Here is a 23,186-nt window from a genome sequence, read left to right on the forward strand (position 1 = left end):
AGTTCAGAAAGTCTTCATGTCTTTTTAGTTTTGTAAGCACTGTCTTAGATGGTGTGGTGGTTTGAATAAGAATGGTCCCCACAGGCCCATATATTTGAATGCTTAGTCATCAGGAGTGCCACTATTTGAGAAGGATTAGGAGGTGTGGCCTTGTTGGAGGAAGTGTGTCACTGGGGGAGGGCTCTGAGGCTTCAGAAGCCCACACTAAGCCTGGTGTTGCTCTCTCTGCCTGCCAATCAGGATGTAGCTCTTAGCTACCGTTCCAGCACTTCCTTTTGCTCCCACCATGGCCCCATCATGATGATAATGGACTAACTCTCGGAAATTGTAAGCAAGCCCACAATTAAATTCTTTCTAAGAGTTTCCTTTGTCAGGATGTCTCTTCACAGCAACAGAGCAGTGACTAAGAGAGATGGTCTGATAAATCCCTGTCAGAGTGCGTTTGTTCCACATGCTCACAAACGCTAGTCATGGATCATTTCCCAAACAAAAGCTACTTTCCCAATCAAGAGTAAAAGGTATCAAAAAACAATTAAATTATTTTGATTTTTTTTTAATACTGTGACATGAAACAAACCTGTTGGGTGACAGAAATGTATATATTGCTCCTGTCATAGGACAAAAAGAATATCACAATAATTTTGTTTAAAGATTCTAGCTTAACTTTCAGTCTAGAACTGGCAATAGTTCATTGCAAATGACATGGTAAGACAAGGAGAAGAACTTGAGTCTGTAGACAGACAAGAGCTGAAACAGAAAACATCACTCATTTCGAATTTACATTCTTTGTGAGGCCAGTATAGGAGATGGAACAAAAGGAAACCACTGATGTGTAATCCTTCCTGGGGAAGAGTCAGGTGATAGGAACTCAGTTATCCTGACAACTGTCTCTGGTTCATTTAGGAAATCTGACTGTTGACTCATAATCCTGACTTTCCCCACCTCAGTGTCTTAATTAGGGTTGTGAAGAGACACCATGACCACAGCAACTCCTATAAAGGAAAACATTTAATAGGGTGGCTTACAGTTTCAGACATTTAGTCCATTATCATCATGGTGGGATGTGGCAGCATGCAGCCAGACACAGTGCTGAGAAGTAGCTGAGAGTTATACATCTTGCAAGCAACAGAAAGTGAACTGAGACACTGGGTAGTATCTTGAGCATATATGAGACCTCAAAGAATGCCTTCACAATAGCATACTTCCTCAAACAAAGCCACACATATTCTAACAAAGCCACACCTCCTAATAGTGCCATTCCCTTTGGGAGTTGTTGTTGTTTTCAAACCACTGCTGTGGGGTACTGCCCCACTGGGAACTTACATAACCTGTGAAGAGGTGGCCTGGAATCAAGGAAAGGTAAGTACTGCTCTGCCCACCCCACTGCCTGCCCCGTTCCCCAGCCACCCTCTTACCTGGAGACAATCAGATACAGTGAGGAGTCAAGTCAAGCAAGAACTCGTTTATTGATAGGCAGTAAGCCTCTTTTATACCAGAAGACCTCAGAACCCTAGGAGGGCGTGAAGGAACCAGCCAATCATTTTAAAGGTCACCCTATTTTCAAATTGTGCACTGACATCATCTCCTGTTTTTAGTATCTTACCTTAGCATAAACAACTTGAGCTAACTTCCTTCGCCTTATTTGTATCTAATCTCCATACAAACAACCCAAGCTAACTTCCTCTCAGCCATCCTTTGTATCTTCTCTCTGCATAAACAGCTTAAAGCTTAAGCTCTATTTTTCTAACTTCCTCTCGGCACCCTCTTTGCAACCATGTGTGCCCCACACACTACATTCTACTCCCTGCCCTAAAAAAGGCTTGTGACCATATCATAATGCAAAAATGCATTCAGTCCAATTTCAGAAGTCCCCATAGTCTATAACAGTCTCAAACTTACTTAAAAGTGTTAAGTCAAAAAAACATCTTCTGAGATCCATGTAATCTCTTAACTGCAATTCTCTGTAAAATCAAAATCAAAAAGCAGATCACATACTTCCAACATAGGATATATATTACCATTAGGGAAGGGAGCATAGCGAGGAAATAATGGATCAAAGCAAGACAGAAAACCAGCTGAGCAAACTCCAAACTCTGCGTCTCCACATCTGATGTCAGATCTCCAACTCCTTTCAGCTTTCTTGACTGCAACACACTTCTTTCTCTGGAGCTAGTTCCACTCCCTGTTAGCAGCTTTCCTTGGCAGGTACCCCATGGCTCTGGCATCTCCAACATCCTGGAATCTCCCAGGCAATCCAGGCTTCACCTTCACAGCTTCACACAATGGTCTCTCTAGGCCTCCACACAGGGACACTCCTGACATGCCTGGCCTCAGTAGCTTCCCTTAGTCACAGAGAAAGGTTCCATAACGCCTTTCTTCTTTGACTCTAAAGCCAGAACCACATGGCTGAAGCTGCCAAGTTCTGCTGCTTGCTAGGGCTGGTACATGGCCTCCTTATTCAATTATATCTTCACCAGCTTTCTGTTTTCCATGGCTAGACCAGGCTAGTCTCAAATTCAGAGATCCATCAGCCTCTGCCTTCCCAGTGCTGGGATTAAAGGCATGCACCACCACACCCAGCTCTAAGCTTTTCTTTAATTCCTTTTCACAAGTTGGAAACTTAGCTGGGTGGGATCTTGTTCTGAGGTCATCACTCCCTTTATTCCACTTCTTAATCTGTTTATCCCCTTGAACACAGGAACTCCATTCTACTTCCTGGTGCTGTTTTTCTCCTCAAATTTTACATTTTGTAATTTACCCTGCTCAGCTTGTTCCTTTTCATTATAAATCTTCATTAGAGTTTAAATAATGTAAGTGTCTGTTTGTTTATTTGGATCTGAGCAGCTGTGAGCTAGGCAGGACTGGAGAAAACTCCAGCTACAAGAGTTACCACTAATAACTACATGACAGAGTCTATACTAGGCTGTTTTGTGATTTCCTTTGCCAAGGAAATTAATCTAAAGCTCTTCACTTTAGCCTCAGACAAACTTTTCGGACAAGTACAAAAAGCAGCCCATTCTTCACCAAATCAACCCATTACTGAGGGAATTCACAGCCTGAACTCTAGCACTAGCAGAGGCAGGAGCCATTGAGGAACATGGCTTACTGACTGGCTCAGCCTATTTTCTTATACAGCTCATGATTGTCTGCCTAGGGATGGTACCACCCGTGGTGGGCTGGGCTTTCCCACATCAGTCATTCATTAATGCCCCACAGACAGGTCAATCTGATAGAGGCACTTCTTTAGTTGAGGTTGCCATTTCCCAGGTGACTAGAGTTGTGTCAAGTTCACTAAAACTAACCAGCACAAATCCTGTACTCACACTGGGGTACACCCTACTTTCTGTGACTCGTTGGAAACCCCAAACTCATACTCTCAGACATACCTTACTTTCTTCTGAGAGTCTCTCTTTCTCTTAACCTTCATGCTTAAGCCTATATTAAAATACCTTTAATAAAATTTCCAGTTCTGCTTCTCTATACTGGCTAGTCCTGAAATTCTTTTCAACTTTGAAACCACAAATCCTGCTTTGGCAAGATAGATAGATAGATAGATAGATAGATAGATAGATAGATAGATAGATAGTGGATGGATAGATAGATAGATAGATATTAGATAAATGATGGATAGATAGATAGATAGATAGATAGATAGATAGATAGATAGATAGATAGATAGATAGATAGAAGAGTGAAGGATACAATCCGTAGGAGTATTTGAAGTCAGACAGAGAAGTTATAAAAATGGCAACAGTTCCCAAATGGCAGACCTGCTAATGCTGCCTGTGAAAGCAGGCATTTCTCCATCATGACCAACCTTTCTGATTGCTGGCTGGGTTCTCTTGGTCTTTCCTCAGTACTGAAAATCTCACCATATATGTTCCGGTTTCAAGGGAAGTTGGTAGAGGGCTTCCACCTGATGACAGTAGCTCCCACTTCCCCTTCTCTGTTCTCCTCATTCCGGTTGAGGTCACTGGTGTAGAGGCACTCCATAGTACCCAAAGGTGACCTGTGCCTCATTATGGCATACACTCTTCTGGGTGAAGATTTAAGTGCTAATGAGATATGTGTTGGGAAACCTGTAACAGAGCATGCCCAAGAAAGCTCATCTTCCATGATGTGAAAGGCCTGTTGTATAGCATTTGCTATTTGAGCTGCTAAACCGCTTACCTTCTCCTGTGAACGTGCATCTTTTCCTAGCAAACTCTCTCTGGCTTCTGGTCTACGCAATGTCTTAGTCCCATTCCTTCCTCGGGGACGCAAGAATGTGGAACTCCTCCAGAGGTGCCCACCCAACCCAACAGCTACTGATATCCGTAGTAATACTAAGTACAGATGACAAATGCCCATAGCTACTTCTCTCTTGTTCATCAGTCAAACATCTGGCAGATGAAGTTTTGACAAGATTTTACTATGTTGTTCAGGCTAGCTTTGCACGTGTGATCTCCCCTCCTTAGGCTCCCAAGTAGCAGGAATTACAGGTATGTTACCTTGTGCTCGGCTTCCAGGACACTGAAATTCAATGCACCACTGAATGCATTTGGTTTACACCCCTGTGTCTGTGCATCATGGGTCAGAGGGCCATCCTAAGTTAATTTGCCCTCAAAGATCTCTTTATAACAATTTTCCAAAAATCTAACCTGGAAAGTAAAATTGTTGCTTTGACCATTACCTGTGAAAATGAACAGAGTATCAGTTTGGTTTCTGACTATGAATTCAGTTGAAAAGATTAAAGCAATAGGATTTTCTTGGGAAAGAAAAAGGGAGGGCTGTGAAAAGCTCAAGCTCTTCTTAAATGTTTTTTAAATGTTGGCCCTTTAAAACACCATATTTAAATCACCTTATAGTCTTGTTCAAATTCTAGGCTGATCCTTGGCATAACAAATTAACAACTGGAAGAGAATTTTGAAAAGTATATTTTAACAAGATCCTTACATGATTTCTCCCACTAACAGAAGAAAAAAACCATCTTTTACTTCACGTTGGAAATGCAAATACTGTGGCTCACAAATTCTACAGTGAAACATTTTCCTTTAATGAGGACATTTGAATTTCATATGCCTAGCATTTCCTAGTAGTCATTTATGCTCATTTTTTTCTAGGCAAATGGCTACAGTCTGAACACAGTCTCTTACTTAAGCCATTAAATTATTATTGTCATTTTAGAACTGAAAACAGGGATTGCTTTCCAACTCCTGGGCTTTAGACTCTAATTGGCATTTATTTCTTGTTAATTTTTTATTTTTAAAAATTTCATACATGAACTCAATGAAATATGTTAATATCTATGATCATATCCTCTGTTTCCCCTTCAGTTCTCCCCATACCTCTATCACAACTATCCCAACTTCATGTGTGTTTGTTTGTTTATTTATTTATTTATTTAATAACCCACTAAGTCAGTGCTGCACACATGGAGCCAGCCAATGAAGCATGGAAAACCTACCAGCAACCATCATTCTCAATAAAAAATGATTCTCCCTCCCCCGACAACTACCTACTGTCAACAGTTCCTCAGCATGGGGTGGAGGTCTCAAGGCTACTTCTCCTATCTATTACATTTTTTCTTGAAATTTAAAACTTACCCCCCATCAAGGAAATACTCCATCAACTTTTTCCACTAGGCAATCTTTAGAAACACCCTCTCTGAAAGGTTTTTTTTTTTTTTTTTTTTTTTTGAGCACCAGGCTCTTGCCAAGGCCACTCATCTAGAGCTTTGGTGTGGGGTGGATATCTCCACTTTGCTTACTTACTTGCCCAGTGGATGGTACTACAGGAACCACCCTTCAAAGTCACCTGGACTGTCCTAGCTCTTCAATTTGTGATTAACCTTTTACCGTAATCATGGTGAAGACAATTCAATTGGGTGAGAAAGATTGGAATGAATTAGTCTCAGGCCCATGAAGAATGCAGACTTGTTGAGTAATCAGAATGTTGCATCCAGATGGACAGAAATTCCAGGGCGTGCAGCTGCATTGGCTGAGCAAGGGAGATGGTGCAATGACTACTCTTTTTTCCAAATGCCTACCTGATGGGTTCACAACACACCCCCGCGGTTGGGCGTGTTTGCATATGCCTGGTGGACCTGGACACTTCCGCTTAGCCAGTTCCAGGTCAAGATAGCCATTCCCGGGTCAAGGCGTCTCGCGTGACCAGGATCCGTGACTTTACATGGTTGTGTAAGCGCGCAACACAGCCATGTGATCTACACACCTGCGTGGAGTAGTTACGTCGACCTGTGCACACCCATCCTTTATAAGCTGGTGCCATATTCCTGGCTTTCTCTCTCTCCTCTCCTTCTCTCTACACATGTGTCTTCCACAGGCCTGGGCACTCTCTGTCCCTTTCATCTTAATAAAACTCTTGTTAGCGGATTCTGTCGTGTTTCGTGACATTTCCTCGTAGGGTAAGAGTGCCACGAAATAGCTAACACTACCTACTTGTTCACTGTATTAGGCAAAGTTCTCTAAAATAACAGAACTTACAGAATGGATTTATTTGTGTATGCATAGAAAAGGGGATTATTATAATGACTTATAGTCTGTGGTCCAGCTAATCCAAAAATGGCTGTGAATGAAAAGTCCAAGAATCCAGTAGTTGCTCAGTCCATGAGGCAGGATGTCTCAGCTGGTCTTCAGTCTATTCTGGAATCCCAAAGAAGCAGGCTCTAACGCCAGTGAAAAAAAATGGACTTGCTAGCAAGGTGAGGGCCAGCAGGCAAAAAGCAAAAATTTCCTTCTTCTGTGTCCTTGTATAGGCTTCCAGCAGTTGTGTCCCAGATTAAGGGTGTGTCTTCTCACCTCAAGGCCCAGATTAAAGGCGTGTACCCTCCATTTTTGGATTCTAGTTAATTCCAGATGTAGCCAAGTTGACAACCAAGAATAGCCATCACACTCGCTCACCATCATTGCTCACCTGCAGACAAACAGGGCCTGCCGAGGAGGCGAAATCAAACCACATTTTACATAAGGCCTTAGAGTTTAATGCTTGTGCTTATTCCTGACAAGAGTGTGGAGAAGGCAGTGTTGTCAGCCTCATGTGAAGAAGCTGAAGGTCAATGAGGTTAGTCTGCTGAGGGTAACAGAATACAGGAGCTGTGGCTTCCGCTGTATCATGGTCACTTGCCCTCTTTGGAGAGGATGGTGGTACCCGGGGAACTTCATCCAACAGAACAAGCAGAACCTTTTATCCCCTGTGACTCCTCTCCCCATGAAGACTGGGTCTCTCAAGAAAGAGGCAAGTGAAGCTCTCAGAGAGGTGCCCAGCCCTGGAGCCTGTACCCTAAGGAGGCTCTGTGCAGATTGGGACAAGAATGAGAGTTCTTCACAGGGCTCTTCTGCACGGACCTGAGTTTACCAGCTGAAGCCAGAACACATCACGTTTCAGAGATGTTTCTCTGGTGACACCTTGGTAGCATGCTCACTCACTTATGTTTCATCTTCCTTCTTCCCTCGTGATATGGGGCTTTAACACCAAGTCTTGTGTGTGCCAGGAAAGCACTTCACTGCTGAGTGACAGCCTCACCCGCTCCCTCATTTTGTACTTGTAGTTCAGGGTGATTGTTTTCTGAGAAAAGATTATGTCAAGTTACCTCAGACCCAGCCAGGGTAAGAGCGCCACAAAATAGCTAACACTACCTACTTGTTCACTGTATTAGGCAGGGTTCTCTAAAATAACAGAACTTACAGAATGGATTTATTTGTATATGCATAGAAAAGGGGATTATTATAATGACTTATAGTCTGTGGTCCAGCTAATCCAACAATGGCTGTGAATGAAAAGTCCAAGAATCCAGTAGTTGCTCCGTCCATGAGGCAGGATGTCTCAGCTGGTCTTCAGTCTATTCATGTAACCCAGAATAAGCTAATAATAATATAGACAAGTGTTCAGTAAACCCCAGCTCTTATTGCTACATGCTTTCCTCATAGATACAATAGCATTACCATAGTAAGTAGGTATATATCTGAAGCACAGAGCATTTAAGACCACAGAACAAGAGACAGAGCTGGAATTCCAAACATAGTACTTGGATTTGGGCATCAAATGTTAACTGGGAAGAGCCTCCCCCTAGCTCTTTCCTACCCACTGCTTCCTCCTGCCCTTACCCACATCATCTTACCTGTAGTCATTCCTGGTCTGGTCCTTGTCTCTTCAGGGCTACAACCTTCCAGACCCAGCCTGGCAAAATCACTGAATGGAGATTATATAGGGTAATGGCAAGCCATATCTGAATGGAATGGCAGAAGTCATAAAGCCACCACAGCTGCTTGACAAAGATCCAGCAGAGCTGAGCCACGTGATGGCTGCCATGCCACCTTTGGTTTTCATCTCCACCTGTTACATACTTGGGGCATTTTTAATATTTGTACAATTTGAGGCTATTGGATTGATAGAAAATCCCTTATGAATCATTTATGCCTTCTCCCAGGAATGCTGCTTCTAAGCCTACCCAGGAAAGTCCTGAACATATTATTCCCCTAACCCCCACTTTGAGGGAGATATCCTTACCTACTTGAAGGTTTTTCTTAAGCTTTGGAGGTTGTGACACATAAAGAAGCCAGAGGTCTCTTCACGAGGCTATGAGACATTCTTGAAACATTTGTCCCTGTACTTACACAGGAACAAGATATTCAAAACAAAGTAAAATTAAAAAGGTCAACAAAATTCAGTGGGCTAGAGGAATTGTCCACAGTTGAGATTACAAAGCTCTTCCCACTGTACACTCAGACAATTACGTGGCATACAACTCTGCCCTACATAGAGACATATTAATGAACAAGGTGTGGAGTGGAAAGGTGATGAAAGTATGAGTTGTTAGGACCTCCCTCTCCTAGAAGTTAGCTCATGTAGAGTCACAACAAAAGGAACAACAGAATGCCGGGATTAGACATATAGACCAATTCTATAAAGATATAAATGTGAACATTGTATTATGCCAAAATTTGAATAATAACTGCATCAGCTTTAGCCTGAGGATTTTTCCTGGTCACTCTGACCACTAAGAGTTAATAATACAATGCCTGAGACATGGTAAAATACCCAGGGTGACTTGAAGATTTTGTTTTGGTCTAATGTCCCTGAAGCAACCAAAACAACCAGCCTAAGCACAGGCTGTCATATGCCTCTAGATTCTCAAAAATTGGATTATAGGTTAATGAGTAAAAATTATAACTCTGTTTATTAATGATGTTAAAACTTGAAAAAAATGATTAAAATGATAACTCTGTTCTGTCATAGTTTATTAATGATGACTAAAAGATGAGCAAAAGAAAGTGAAACACATGTCCAAAAACAAAAATGATATGATCTATGTTTTGGAACATCATGAATGTATCCCTGCTAACTAAATTCTGTATAAATAAAGAAACACTCTGGCTGCTAGTCAGTCAGGCTGCAAGATTCTCCTGACCACCATGGCCTGGCTCACTTCCTTCTCCTTACACCCTCTGCAGGACCCATCCACCGCCAGGGATGGCTCTCGGCAGGGTAAGAGTAGAAGGACTCACTGACCAGGCCGAGAAGGCACTTGGCATTGTTTTGATACTATAAACAAACAAACATTCCTCAAAGAATATTGACATCCTGGAATAGCAGAACATTGGATGGGAATACCAGTCCCATAGTAAACTATGGCCATGTTCAAAGAAGTCCAGGCATGAAGTTTGTTAAGATGGGGTCTCACTTAGCTAGCTCTGAGTGTGGTATGTAGACTGGGCTGGGATTGAACTCACAGAGATCTGCCTGCCTCTGCTTTCTGAGTGCTGAGATTGTCACAATTAGTGAAAACAATTAAGAATGTTAAAGTTGGGAGCTTAATTTTTGGATACGTCTGGCCCATGGATAGCCAATGTTCTTTCCTTTCCTGGAATTCCAGTGTGTAAATGGAGGAAGTTAATGATCTCTGAGCAATGGAAACTTATGGTGGTATTTTATTTGTACTGAAATGTGATTTTATTTGTACATTAATAAATAAAGTTGCTTGGGGGTCAGAGCTAAAAGCAAGCCATAGCAGAGCTGAGCATTCATGGCACATGCCTTTAATCCCAGCACTTGGTAGAAGAGCTAGGTAGATCTCTGTGTGGTCAAGGATACAGCCAGCATTGGAGACACACGCCTTTAATCTCAATACCATAGAAGACATGGAGGACTCTACACACAGGCAGTGATGAGGAAGTCATATGTTTGGGTTTACAACCAATGAGAAGGCAGAACAGAAAGACTATATAAAGACAAACACACAGGAAGTAGGTCCTTTTCAGAGAGGTCTCTTGGCTTAAGAGGCTAGCTATAGCAGGCGGTAAGGCTCTTAGCTCTGATCTCTTGGCTTTCTTCTTTGCATTGGTTCTGTGTTTCTTATTTAATCAGATGGTTGGTTACATCTATAGAAACTGGTCCAGGCTAAATGAAAGCAGGGTGGGTAATGACATGATAGAATTAGGGTGAATAGCAGTGGTCAATGTCATTCAGAACCAATGAAATACATGAGAAAACACAAAGAACCAAGGATAGGCTCACAACTCTCAAGGGATAAGTGGTTTCTTGAGACTGAAAATTTCCCTTTTGATTAATAGGGATAAGAATATTATAACCTTTAACCAAGAGATACAAGGACAATATTCCAGAGATTGTCATTTGTTCTGTAAAGACAAAGACACTGTAACCATATCTGTGATGTGGTCAGTTAATTGTAGCTGGCAAAACAATGAAGCTAATTAACAAAAAAACAGTGGAAAAAGATACTTTCAACTTCCCAGCTTCCTGAATTTGTCATTGAGAAGACAGGCTTGGCTTCTAATTAGCCTTTATTTCTAGAAAGTTCCTCCTTTAAAGTGAAGTGTTCAATGAGAAGAGAATAACGGATCTCTTTGATAGTTCAGCTTATTCTTGTGACTTAAATAAATAGGACCTTAAGGATCTGGAAAAATTGTCTCCCAATGACAAAGCAGATAAAGAGAGGGATGGATATATTTCTTTAAGCATCTTATCAAATGGACCCCTGGGTGAGAAACAGAAAATTACCAAAGTTGTTTCTACAAAAGCAAGGAGACAGAAGGAATCCTGGGTAGGAGTGCATAGCCCCGCTATGATATGTACCATGGTTGGATCTGGGTTATCATCTACAGTTTATGTGCTAAATGCTTGTCTCCAGTGTAGTGAAATGTAGGAGCCTTTAAATGATGACATCAATGGAAATCTTCGGTCACTAAGGACATACCTTAGGAAGAGGCTAGAGAATATCTATAATCTCTTTGGCTCTCTCCTTTCACTTCTTATCCACCACTGAAGTAAGCAGCTTCCTCCACCACAGACTCCTGCCATGGGGTGCTGCCAACTATAGGTGCTAAAGCAGTGTGCCTGACCAGGAGCTGGAACCTCCAAAGCTGTGAGCCTAACTGGACCGTTTTCTTTATTTGCTTGATGATCTCAGATGTTTGGTACAATAGCAAAAGACCCACTAACCCAGGAAGGCAGTTCTCTGACCTCCTCACAAACTCTTGGGGTCACCTTGGCTCCATGCTGAGGTAGAGGTGACTGCAAGTTGGCTGAAGGGGAGGGATGGTCACTGTTGACTCTTGAAATGCTCCCTCTAGACTTTGATTAAGAGTTCTGAGGACTGAGCTACAGGCATTGCACCTACAAGACCCACCTCTCTGTTTTCTGACAGAATCTTCCTTCAGGCTAATATCAGGGCTGAGCTGGACGTTCCATTGGGTGGAACACCAAACTACAGAGAAAAGGACTGCAGCGATTTAGCATGAAGCATCGCATGATTATGTCACTCACTTGTCCCTGCCATCCTTAGGCTTAAGTAAAAAGGCTTAAAAAGAGTGGCAGGGCTCTTTGTAGTGCCACTTTTTATGCTAACCAGAACATTGGCCTTGTAAGTACATCCATATTCTATTACTCATAGCAGTCTGTGAACATGTTAGATTACATAGCCAGCTGTTAAACGACTGACATTAAGATGAGGGGATTACCCCAGTTTATCCAGGTGAGCCCATTAAAAAACGATTATTATATTAAAGGTCCAAGAAGGAGGCAAAAGAGAATCAGAATGATGATGTTGAGAAAGGGGGTCCAGAGCCAAAGAGTGGAGGCAGCCTCTAAAAGTGATTTAAAGGGCAGAGACTCCCACTCAGAGCCTCCAAGAGAAACACAGGCCTACTGGCACATTGATTTTAATCTAGTACAACCTATAGCACGGTAAGATAACAAATGTGCTGTTTTACACACACACACACACACACACACACACACACACACATACACACACACACACATACTCAAATGTATACACAAAAACAATCTAAAATAAGCTTCCAAAAATGAAAGCCAGCAAGATTTTTCTTTTTTAACTTTCCCTCTTTTTGTAGCTCCAACACCAGCTGTTAGCTTGAACATCAAGTGGCTGGATGCCAAAATCATGGTGTTGCCTCTTCTTTCTAGTACAAAGTGGGAGAGTTGCCATGAGAAGGACTCAGAAACTACAAACATAAAATGATTCATTTCAGGATATCTGCATTCTACCCCAGCACACTCCTAGGCAACGGGCAGTTGCATCCATTTGCATTTGCTTACTATGCTTTCCTTTGGAATTGTGCAGCATGGATATGGCTCTTGGGGCTCTGGCTTGAAAGGAAACATCCAGGTTAAGTGTATCCTGGTGGTGATTGAGCATACCAGTGGGAAATGACCAGACAAAAGCAGAAAGCATGTGTTTTGACAATAGGCTTGTGCACAGCCCTTCATCACCAGCAACAAAAATCAGACTTCAACACAATGACAGGGCCAGAGAGTATCAGAGGCAGAGGCTTTTGATCCTCTTCACATTGACTCCCAGCAGAGACAAGCCCCCCCCCCCCAAGTCATCAGTCAACACAGAACTTCCCTCTCTGTCTCATGGTTCCAGTTGGCCCCTCAGAGATTTCTCCTGTTAAACAGCTGTTTGGTCACAACTTCTCTGCAGCTGGGCCTTCCCTTCCCTGGAGGATGCTGGGAAGCTATGACCGCCTCAGAGAGAGCCGGAGATGATCATTATCCTTATACTCAGGGAAGGGACCACACAGGGCTGGGTTCTAGTCATCTGGCGCGATGACAATGATCACTTCATTGAGAAGCCTGTCACCGTTGTCATATGCTTCTCTGTTCGCATCAGTTCTGACTGATTCAATACCAACTGGGAGGCAGAGCTCAGGTTTTCACCAGCTGTTCATTCGTTAATTAATTCAAGAGATGCTTATTATATGCCAGGAAGCCTTCTATACCCTGAGGATATGAGAGAGAGAGAGAGAGAGAGAGAGAGAGAGAGAGAGAGAGAGAGAGACAGAGACAGAGAGACAGAGAGAGAGACAGAGAGAGAGAGACAGAGAGAGACAGAGACAGAGAGAGAGAGCAGGGCAACTGGCATTCATAGCCTCAATTCCAGTGGGGAGCATTGATAAGCAGAAAGGAATACGTGCTATGGAAAAACAGAACAGGAAAGATTCACAGCATTCTTGGAGGAAGGGCAGATTGGTCAAGCTTACAGTTTTAAGTCAGGTAGTGACAGAAACCTCACTGCAAAGGTGAGATGCCAATAAAATCAGAGGGAATGATAATCAGGAGCTGAGAGGAGATGTTATGTGCATGTCTAGGTAAAAAGCCTTCCTGGGAGAGACAACAGGGTTTTCAATCATCCATTTATCACCAAATAGGAATTGTTTACATCACTTCCTAACCTGTTCTCTGTGCATGGGGCTACTAGTTGAATGTGCCTTTTGGAGTTTGGACCATGTAGGCAGAGTTTTCCTGTCCCGCCTGCCTGCTCCCAGATAACAGGTAGCTGTAGTGGGTAGCCATTCCAGCTTGGATCTGGAAGTTCCAACCCCCATTGAGACTCTGGCAACTGTCATGCCTACGAGGCGGGGCCAAGGGAGGCATCTGGAGACCCGAGACCTGGATGGGGAACACTCCTTTTGTTGCTGGACCCTAGAAGGCAGAGCTCCAGAGAACACCGCTGGACTGCGATACACCTTCCCCAGACCCCCGCAATCTACCTATTCCTTCATTTGTAAGTCATCTACTAAATAAATCTTCCTTTTAACTACATGGAGTGGCCTTAATAATTTCACCAATAGGTAGCCACTTCCCAAATCATTGACTTGGAGACTTAATACACCATTTTTGTCCCTAAACTCCTGCTACAGTTTGGATAGAGTTCAAATATAGCCCCCAAGGGATCAGGTGTTAAAATCACCCCTACTGTGATGTAGGAAGAGGGTAGGAACTTAATCTGTCTGCGGTATGTAGAAGGGTTTGGATGCTGATTAAGAGTATAGTCATCAGTATATGTTGCCCCTAGTGGACTTAAAGAAGAAAGAAGATCGCTGGAGTCATCCACACATGCCTCCACTATTTGTCATGGAATGTCCTGTGCTGTCTATCTTTGCCAGGAGTGAGGTCGTCACTTGAAGCTCCTAGACATTGGGTCTCCAGAACCATAAGCCAAAGTAAAGCTCTCCTTGTCTTCAGCTGTCTAGCCTCAGGTATTTGAGGGCAGTAACGAAAAAGAGTTCAGTGTATGTTCCCAATATAAGATATTCATCTATTTCTTAGTGCCTGGAATATCAGATTCTGCCACATAAAATTATCAATATGCAGCATGATTTTTTTTAATTTTTGAAAGTAGCCACTTCATATAGTTCAATGGATCTTGTTTGACAGAGCTATAAGGCATGACCGAAAAAACAAAACAAAACAAAACCTGTTTATCATGCAAGCACCCATGCATACATTGCAGGAAGGACTTGATAAATGTTAGCTCTCTTCATTTACCTGTACTTCCCTGAGTTTCAGCAGCTGAACCTTTCCTACACAATGTGTAGGGAACTCATATTTGATCCTTTTCAGTAAGTGGGCTTTGACAATGGTCACCTTAGGTGAGTGAAGTGAAGGGAGAGACCAGCTTTGGGAACCAAGAAGGCAGGATGTTCTTAAAACTTCTCAAAGGGCTGGAGTATGCCACCAGGTGGAATTGTTTTCTGCTCTTCCCCTAAATTTGATGAGGGATGCTTTTCCTTCCTCATGTGGGTGATTATATGGGTATTGGGTACACACCTAGTGATGGGAGTGTGGTTTTAACTTACAGGTCAACTCTCAGGTTAATAGAGTTGGCTCCAAGAGTGGAACACAAGTGGAGGCAGGTGATATTGAAGTCACAGAGAAGCTGTATCTAATGTCTCAAATTTTCTGTCTATGTCACTTGCCAGCTGTGGCGCTCAAGCCATGATCATGTACATGAACTGTCAACAGCTAGAGCCAAGATCATGGACATGAACTGCCAATAGCTAGAGCCATGATGATGTACATGAACTGCCAATAGCTAGAGCCATGATCATGGACATGAACTGCCAACAGCTAGAGCCAAGATCATGGACATGAACTGTTAACAGCTAGAGCCAAGATCATGGACATGAACTGTCAATAGCAGCCGCCGTTGGACGTTAAACTCACCAAAGCTGCAGGTTGCTCTGCATGTTTGTTTTTTGCTGTGTTGGAAACACAAACACCTGTGAGTCTTTCCACAATGCCAGAATTTACCAAATAACAATCAATTCCCAATGGCAGTCATTTGTCAGATACTCCCACTTTCCTTCATAATCCTGGCCAAATCATACACAGGTTCTTTTATTCCAGTGCTAATTGATAATAATAACTCCATTGTTAACTAATATCGACATGTATATGTGAAGGGGCAGGTGTGTACCATGGCACATGTGTGGAGGTCAGAGGAGAGCTTGCAGGAATTAGTTTTCTCTTTCCACCCTAAGGGCTTCAAGGACCAAACTCAGCTCAGCAGGCTTGGTGGCAAGTGTCCTTACACAGTGAACCATCTCACTGCCCTCCTTCTGTGATACAGGATCTTAAATAAACCCAACTGACTTCAAACTCACTATGTAGCTGAAATTGGCTTTACCCCCCTCTTGACTAAGCCAGGCTGGGAATGCAAATATGTCCAATCACATCCAGAGTTCATTTTTTTTTTTTTAACCTAATAGTATTTTCTAAAACTACAAACGCCCTTGTCCTCTTCCAGACCTCTGAGAGGTTCTGGGTCAATTGACTTACTGGGTCAAGGGTTTGGGAGTTGAGGGCCTCTCTGTCATCCTTAGAACATCGGTAGAGATGTTTCTTACAGAGTTTGAGGTGCTCTTCAGACCTGGGTCATGATCACTGGAGCTTGGGCAAAACCCCCTGCAGTTTATGCAAGTCTCCCTACGTAACTTATGCAAATTCAATGCTGAGAGCAGAGGACTGGAAGTTTGCATCATTAAACCTTCCCTTAGGAAAATCGTAACACCAATAATGAAAAGGTATAGTACACAAAGGGGCAATGGCCAGACACTGTGACTTTGACCCGCAGCCTCCAACAACTTGACGGGAAGACCAAATCCAGAGTAAACAACCCAGGAAATCATCTTCCTGAAAGTCAAGATTGCAGGGAGTCGAAATCAAAATAAATAGACTGTTTTTTTTTTTTTTTTCCATTTAGTTAGTCTCTGTTTATATCCATAGAACAAAGACTGGGTCAGAAACTAAAAGTCCTGATTAATGTGGGAGAGCAACAGAACCTTTAGCTTTTGTAACTTAAGATGACAGAGATGGTTACTGAGAGATGTTGGTTGATGACACAACTCTGGAGGAACTAGTCTCCAGTGACAGATGAGTGGTAGGAGGGTGTACTTTGGGCCAAGCATCTTTGCCAGACCCTTTCTTATACATTAGTCTGTATAGGAATAAAGAGATTCCTATGGAGGTTAAATACTATCAGCACCAACTTACCAGGTGAGACATAGATAACAGATGCCCTCGGCTCCTGGTTCTAGTGCTGTCCTTGGCATCCCATTCCTGGTAAACATTCAGATGGCAAGAAGACACAGCAAAGTCCCACAATTTGATTCTACTAATATTTTAATCCTCAAATCTGTACATCTGCTTGGTGACTTGGTAAAGAGTTGCTGATTGAGCTTGGCTTCCTACCATGAAATGTGAAAGGTATCTGTGAGGAAATGATTCAGGATGACCTATAATTGGGATGAGAATGAGCTTCTTTGTTTGGATGCAGAGGAAAGATAATTGATGCTTTGAATTAGGCTTTACCCACATATGGCCTTGGCCTACATCTTTTGTTTCTGGGATTTTGGTGAGTCACGTTCTTGGCAGTGGGCAGAGCTGGTAGGCAGGAATGGAGGCTGAGGGTCATGAGCTAGATTGAGAGCACACATCAAAATTTGAATTCAGGATGCATTGCTTCTTTTTCAATGATCTCATTACAACCAGGCACAAGCCATGGTTTTATAGCCTGTCTTCCTGGATGGCCTTCCGAAACCCTGGGCTAAAGCATGCCATGTTTATTGAGGCACCATTTTCCAGGCATTCATCTAGTCCCGTGGTTCTCAAACAGTGGGCCGCAACCCCTTTGAAGAGGCTGAATGACCCTTTCACGAGGGTTGTATATCAGATATCCTGCATGTCAGTCAGATATTTACATTACGATTTATAACAGTAGCTAAATTACAATTATGTGGTAGCAACAAAAATAATTTTATGGTTGGGGGTCACCACAACATGAGGAATTGTACCAAAGGGTCACAGCATTAGGAAGGTTGAGAACCAGTGCTCTAGTCTGTATTCAAGATGAGCCTGGATCCTACTTGACTACAGGTCTCTTCTCCTCTAAGAATCTCTGCTCATGGTTGGAAGTTATGATCTGCACTGGTCCTGAAACCAGATTGAAGCAACAGAGGCCTCTGTTCTGCACCTGTTTTGGAAGGACTGGCATGTCAGAAACATGGGACTACAAATATCTGTGGTCTAGTGAGAGCTTCATAATCACCCCAATGATTGAATGTGGGGTAGACACACTTGGCTCCTCAGGCTAGAAGAGAGTGTGGCCAAGAGTCTGGACTTGCAGTGTGGAGAATTCGGTCCTGAAAAAACCAGAGAAAGTGTTGTTTAACAGTCCCTGAGGGGCCTGTCACTCCAGATTCCTGGATAACAGTATTCTTCTCCTCATTCTGCACCAGTGTGGTGAATGACTTTGATTGTCTGTTTGGCTGGAGCCAGAGTCAACTAAGAGATTCTGGACACGTCTGTTCTCTGAGGGGTTTTCTTAATTAGGATTATTGAATTATGTAAACTCATCATTAATGTGAGCGGCACCTTGCCCTGGTCATTCAGATATGAAGGGGTCAAGGAGGAAAGCTTTTGCATTTTGCCTGATTGTCTTCGTGTCTCACTGGTGAGTTCTAGCCTGTTCATTAATTCATCTACCCTGCTGTGGCTGCTGCATCCATCACTGAAATCAAAACCCAGATTGTTTCAGGTTTCCAATATGGAGTGAGGACCTACGGCTCTCTAGGACTCTGCCAAACCTTCAGCATCATAATGGGAGTGCTGAGGGATCCAGCCTCAAGGACTGAACTGTTACTGGGTCTCAGCTTCTCCAGTGTGAAGAAGGGCATTGTTGGACTCTCCAAACCATACTGTAGAAGTCAATCTAATAAATTCCTTTTTAGTTCAGATTAATTCTGTGGGTTGGTTGTACTCGTCTACACAACATAACACACCATGAGAGATGGTTTGGAAAGTTTTGAGAACTGCAGTAAACTATTTATTAGAAAGGTGAGGCATGGAGCCAACGAGCCAACCTGATGGACTCCCTAGGGAGTTCAGTTAGGTGAGCTTCCATCATTTAACTGGATCTAGGCACCATTCAGGAATCCTGAGCCTGTCCACCAGGTTCTCATAGGCAGTGCTAGGTTGCTCAGCCTGTCAATCACAAGGGCAGTGCTTTAGAGAAGATACAGAGGATGCTGGAGAGGAATGGGACCTAGGTTGTTTGATGACTTTTAAATCTCCAGCACACATGGACCTTTTGTATCCTCTTATCTTTAGCCTCACAACTGCCAGAGCAGCATGGAACAAGTGTCATTCAAAGATCAGAACAGGCAGGGGGTTATCAACCTCCTGGAAGTATAGTAAGCAGCTTTAGAAAAGGTTGGAACATTCCTTTCTTGACTCCCTAGGCTGAAGAAGGCTGAGATCTGCAAAGACCAGGCTTCAAGCTATTCCAGGCGTAGGGCAGAAGTCCCCATTCTAGTCCATTCAGATGTGAGCTGTTGTGCCCCCAGCCACCAGTGTTGGTGGCTGGACATAGCAGGACACTGGAACGATACTCTTTCATGTCTCTGGTACTTTGTTCCCCAACCTCACCCTTAACACACTATCATTACTATGCCTTTTCTACAACCTCATCCTCTATCTCAGATAGGTTGTGCTCTCATCTCTAAGCACAACCTCTGCATTCTCACTTTCACCTTTTCCTTTTGTCTGCCTAGTCCATTGTGAACATTGCCGCTCACTCCTCCATGTTCTATCTTGGTTTACTTGACTACAATTAACATCCCCTCCAGTTTGATAGGATACATCAGCTGCCCAAGGAATAACCTACCAAATGATCTTACAGTGAAGCTGGACCTTGGAGTTTTGCTATGAAAATACATAAATATAAGCATAGGATTACATTGCATGTATTAATAGCAAAGTTTTAATTTGATATTTATCTAAGGAAATCAAATCAGTTATATCAGCTTCATTTCAGATTCCTCTGCTCCTAGGAATCTGAAGATTTAGTTTAAAGGTAACCCTTCTTTATTCCAGAGTTATGTCTCCATTAAGTAGGAGAGGAGGCAATGGTTGTAGCATAGTACTCAAATATAGTATTGGAATATGTGCTTAGCATGTGTAAGACCCTATGTTTGGTTCTCAATACCAACAAAACACACACATGCTGTGGATATCACTCTGTATAAATAAAATGCTGATTGTCCTGTAGTCAGGCAGGAAGTATAGGTGGGACAAGCAAAGAAGAGAATTCTGGGAAGTGGAAGATTGAGGCAGAGAGATGCTGCCAGCCACTGCCATGAGAAGATGTTAAGATACCGGTAAGCCATGAGCCACGTGGCAACTTATAGATTAATAGAAACGGGTTAATTTAAGATATAAGAACAGCTATCAAGAAGCCTGCCACGGCCATGCAGTTTATAAGTAAGATAAGTCTCTGTGTGTTTACTTGGTTGGGTCTGAGCAGCCATAGATGAGAGAGATTTGTCCTGACCATGAGCCAGGCAGGACCAGGAAAACTCCAGCTACACACACACACACACACACACACACACACACACACACACACACACACAAAATTGGAGAGAGGAATATTAATATGCTTGTCATCTTATTGCAGTCCCCCTCCTTTTCTGAAATTCAGTGTCCATTGAAACAACCACCAGATAAATGCAAGAACATTTGCTTAATGCTATGCTCATCAGTTATTCTCAAAACATTGCAATAAAAGAGCTACTGATTTCTGGGGCTATGTAACACATCCGTTTCCCAGTCCACACGGGCTAAGGGGAGCTAATTTAATCTCCTGATTCATTAGTTCAGCTATTGTCTGTAATCTAAAACAGATGCAAGACAATCAGCTAAGGACGAATTGCCACGCTGTGCAGCCTCTGTTTTCCCCGCAGCTCCGTCTATTGACTTGATTCCCAGCTATCTCCATCAAGCTGGAGAGAGGTGCTCCTGCTCATTGGGTGATCAGCACTGCCATTGTTCACCACTCAATTCTTTCTCCCAAGGGCTTCTTTTCCTGTTGAGACTTGAGGCTGATTTTAAATGAGAAATACCAGCTTCCGTTGGCAGGAGAACAGCTTGTCTCTTCAAGGTGGCCACCCGGTTGCAGATGACTTATAATAGTCAGGTTCAAGTTTGTAACCAAGACTAGGACTGCGATAGGTGCCGTGTGGCACTGGGTGATTTGCTGAAGGTCTACATGAGTCTAAACCAGAAGAGGCCCCACATAGAAGCCATGGGTGTTCCAGTTGATGGTCCCAGCTCAGGTACCATGTATGTAAGAGGACTTGTATATAAAAGGACCGGCAGATGAGTCCAGCTGGCAGGAGCTCCAAGCCCTGGAGTTTCTCAGAAAATCAGACATTATCGAAGACAAGCGAAGACGGCTCCAAAGAGTGTAGAAACAGATTTTAAAGACAGTTGCAACAGGGGAGAGACCCCATCGTAATCTGCATTCAGCTCCGCTTCGTGTAGAACCCACTGGATGTTTTAAAAGGGAAAGTGAGGTAGTAGGGAAAGAGGAATATGTGGGGACTTGCGAGTTAAGAAAGTAAACAAAAAAGTTGGGCAGTGGTGGCATACACCTTTGATCCCAGCACTCGGGAGATAGAGGCAGGCAGATCTCTGTGAGTTCGGGGCCAGTCTGGGCTACTGATTGAGTTCCAGGAAAGGTGCAAAGCTGCACAGAGAAACCCTGTCTGGAAAAACAAACAAACAAACAAAAGTAAACAAAAATAATAAGAAGCAGATGGAGGGGTGGTCCCAATGAATTGCTGTGTGTTCTTGCTGGCTGATATTTACCAAAGTCAGATTTGTGGTCTCTTACAGCCACTGAAGGACGTGAGCCCTATTCCTCTAGGTGATTACACTTAAAAGGAATGGCTTTCAGGCCCTTGGGACTCCTGGGCTTTTGGAGGTATTCTTCCCAAAGGCAAAATGGAAGAATTTATGGTTGTAAGTTTTTAGTAAATACTTTAAGGGTCATGGGTCTATGCTAACTGTTCTTTAGAACAAGTAGTGAATTCTCTAGCAACCTCGAGCTTTGCCACACAGTAATTTGGTTGCAAGGGAGTGTGTCACTATACTGCCTTTGGCTATTAGAAACCACTCGAGTTCAATTATAAAGAACAATGCAGAGATTGGAATGAAGTTATGTTTGTTTGGTCTTTTCACACTGTAGTCTAGACTTGATTGGAACTCTTGGGGGTTTTCCTGCCTTAGGCTCTATAGTGCTGGCACTGCAAATGTATGCCAACATCCTTAACTTTGGTGGAGTGATCTGTATCAAGAGCTTTTGCCCAGCCTGGGCTACCAAGTGAGCTCCAGGAAAGGCGCAAAACTACACAGAGAAACCCTGTCTCGAAAAACCAAAAAAAAAAAAAAAAAAAAGAGCTTTTGCCATTTTTCGTATCATGGAGGAGAAATAAGCTGGCACTCTGTGCTCTCGAGTCCTGCTCCACTGAATGTATGCATAAAGTAGTAGCTGTTCTTACAACAATATGCTTAGCAATAGTTTGTAATGCAGCCGTCATGGTTGGAACATAGGTTTTCTGAGCACCAATCAGCCTGTTAAGGAGCAGGGATGTTACACCTTTGGAGCCCTAATCTGAGGAACACTCAGTGACTGGCTGCACAGGTTCAAACAGGAAGATTCCCTCTATTTTGCTTCAAAATGTCCCTATGGCTTAACCCTAAATTAGTGTTGGGTAGTGAGATCAAGGATCATAGAGCGGAAAAAGCGAATCACCAGCCACCAAACTGTATCAATTCTACCGAGAAAACTCAGTTAACTAACAGTGAGCCTCCCGAGGAGTTGTAGTAGGAAATTATGTGGTAGGAAAGGCCAGCAGGGGTGGACAGTGGGCTTCTCCCACCGGCTAGACACTAAGGACTCAGGCCCTAGAATTTCAGCAGACCAGACCTCAGAGAGCCCTGAATTCAGCCTTAAGGATTTCCACCCAAGAAGCCTAAAGCAGAGGAGACACTCACAGTCTTGATGTGGACAGTCTCCATGATTGAAGAAATGCTTTCAAGTTTTGTATTTTAAAATGCACACTCCAAACGCCAATGGCTTTAAACCATTTCTCTCAACACCGAATCAAGTTAGTGAATCAGAACTGCTTTCTGTTCTCTTTTCCCCATGCTTTTCACATCCCTGGCATGCCTGGCCAACATCTTTGCTTGAGTAGAGTACTCCATTCAAGGAGAAGAGTAGAGTCACCCCACCTCCTTTTGTTCACCTTCACCAGGCATCCTCTCCCTGCCAGATGTGGCACTAAAAACAAAGAAGCAAATCTTTGTTGCAGATTTCCCCCAAAGTCCATAGTGTTCTGTGGTAGAACTGAGACCACTGCTCATTTCTCTGCTTCCAGTTTGGAGAAAATAGCCCACTTTCTTTTCCAGCACTCTACATGTCTCCTTCAAGCCCTGGAAAGAACTCAGGAAAATAGTTAGTATCAGACATTAACCTAGTGGAAACAGGGCTTCTTGGGCTTCTCTGACAGATTATG

The sequence above is a fragment of the Peromyscus maniculatus genome, chromosome 15 (assembly GCF_049852395.1).
Source record: "Peromyscus maniculatus bairdii isolate BWxNUB_F1_BW_parent chromosome 15, HU_Pman_BW_mat_3.1, whole genome shotgun sequence".
NCBI lineage: Eukaryota > Metazoa > Chordata > Mammalia > Rodentia > Cricetidae > Peromyscus > Peromyscus maniculatus.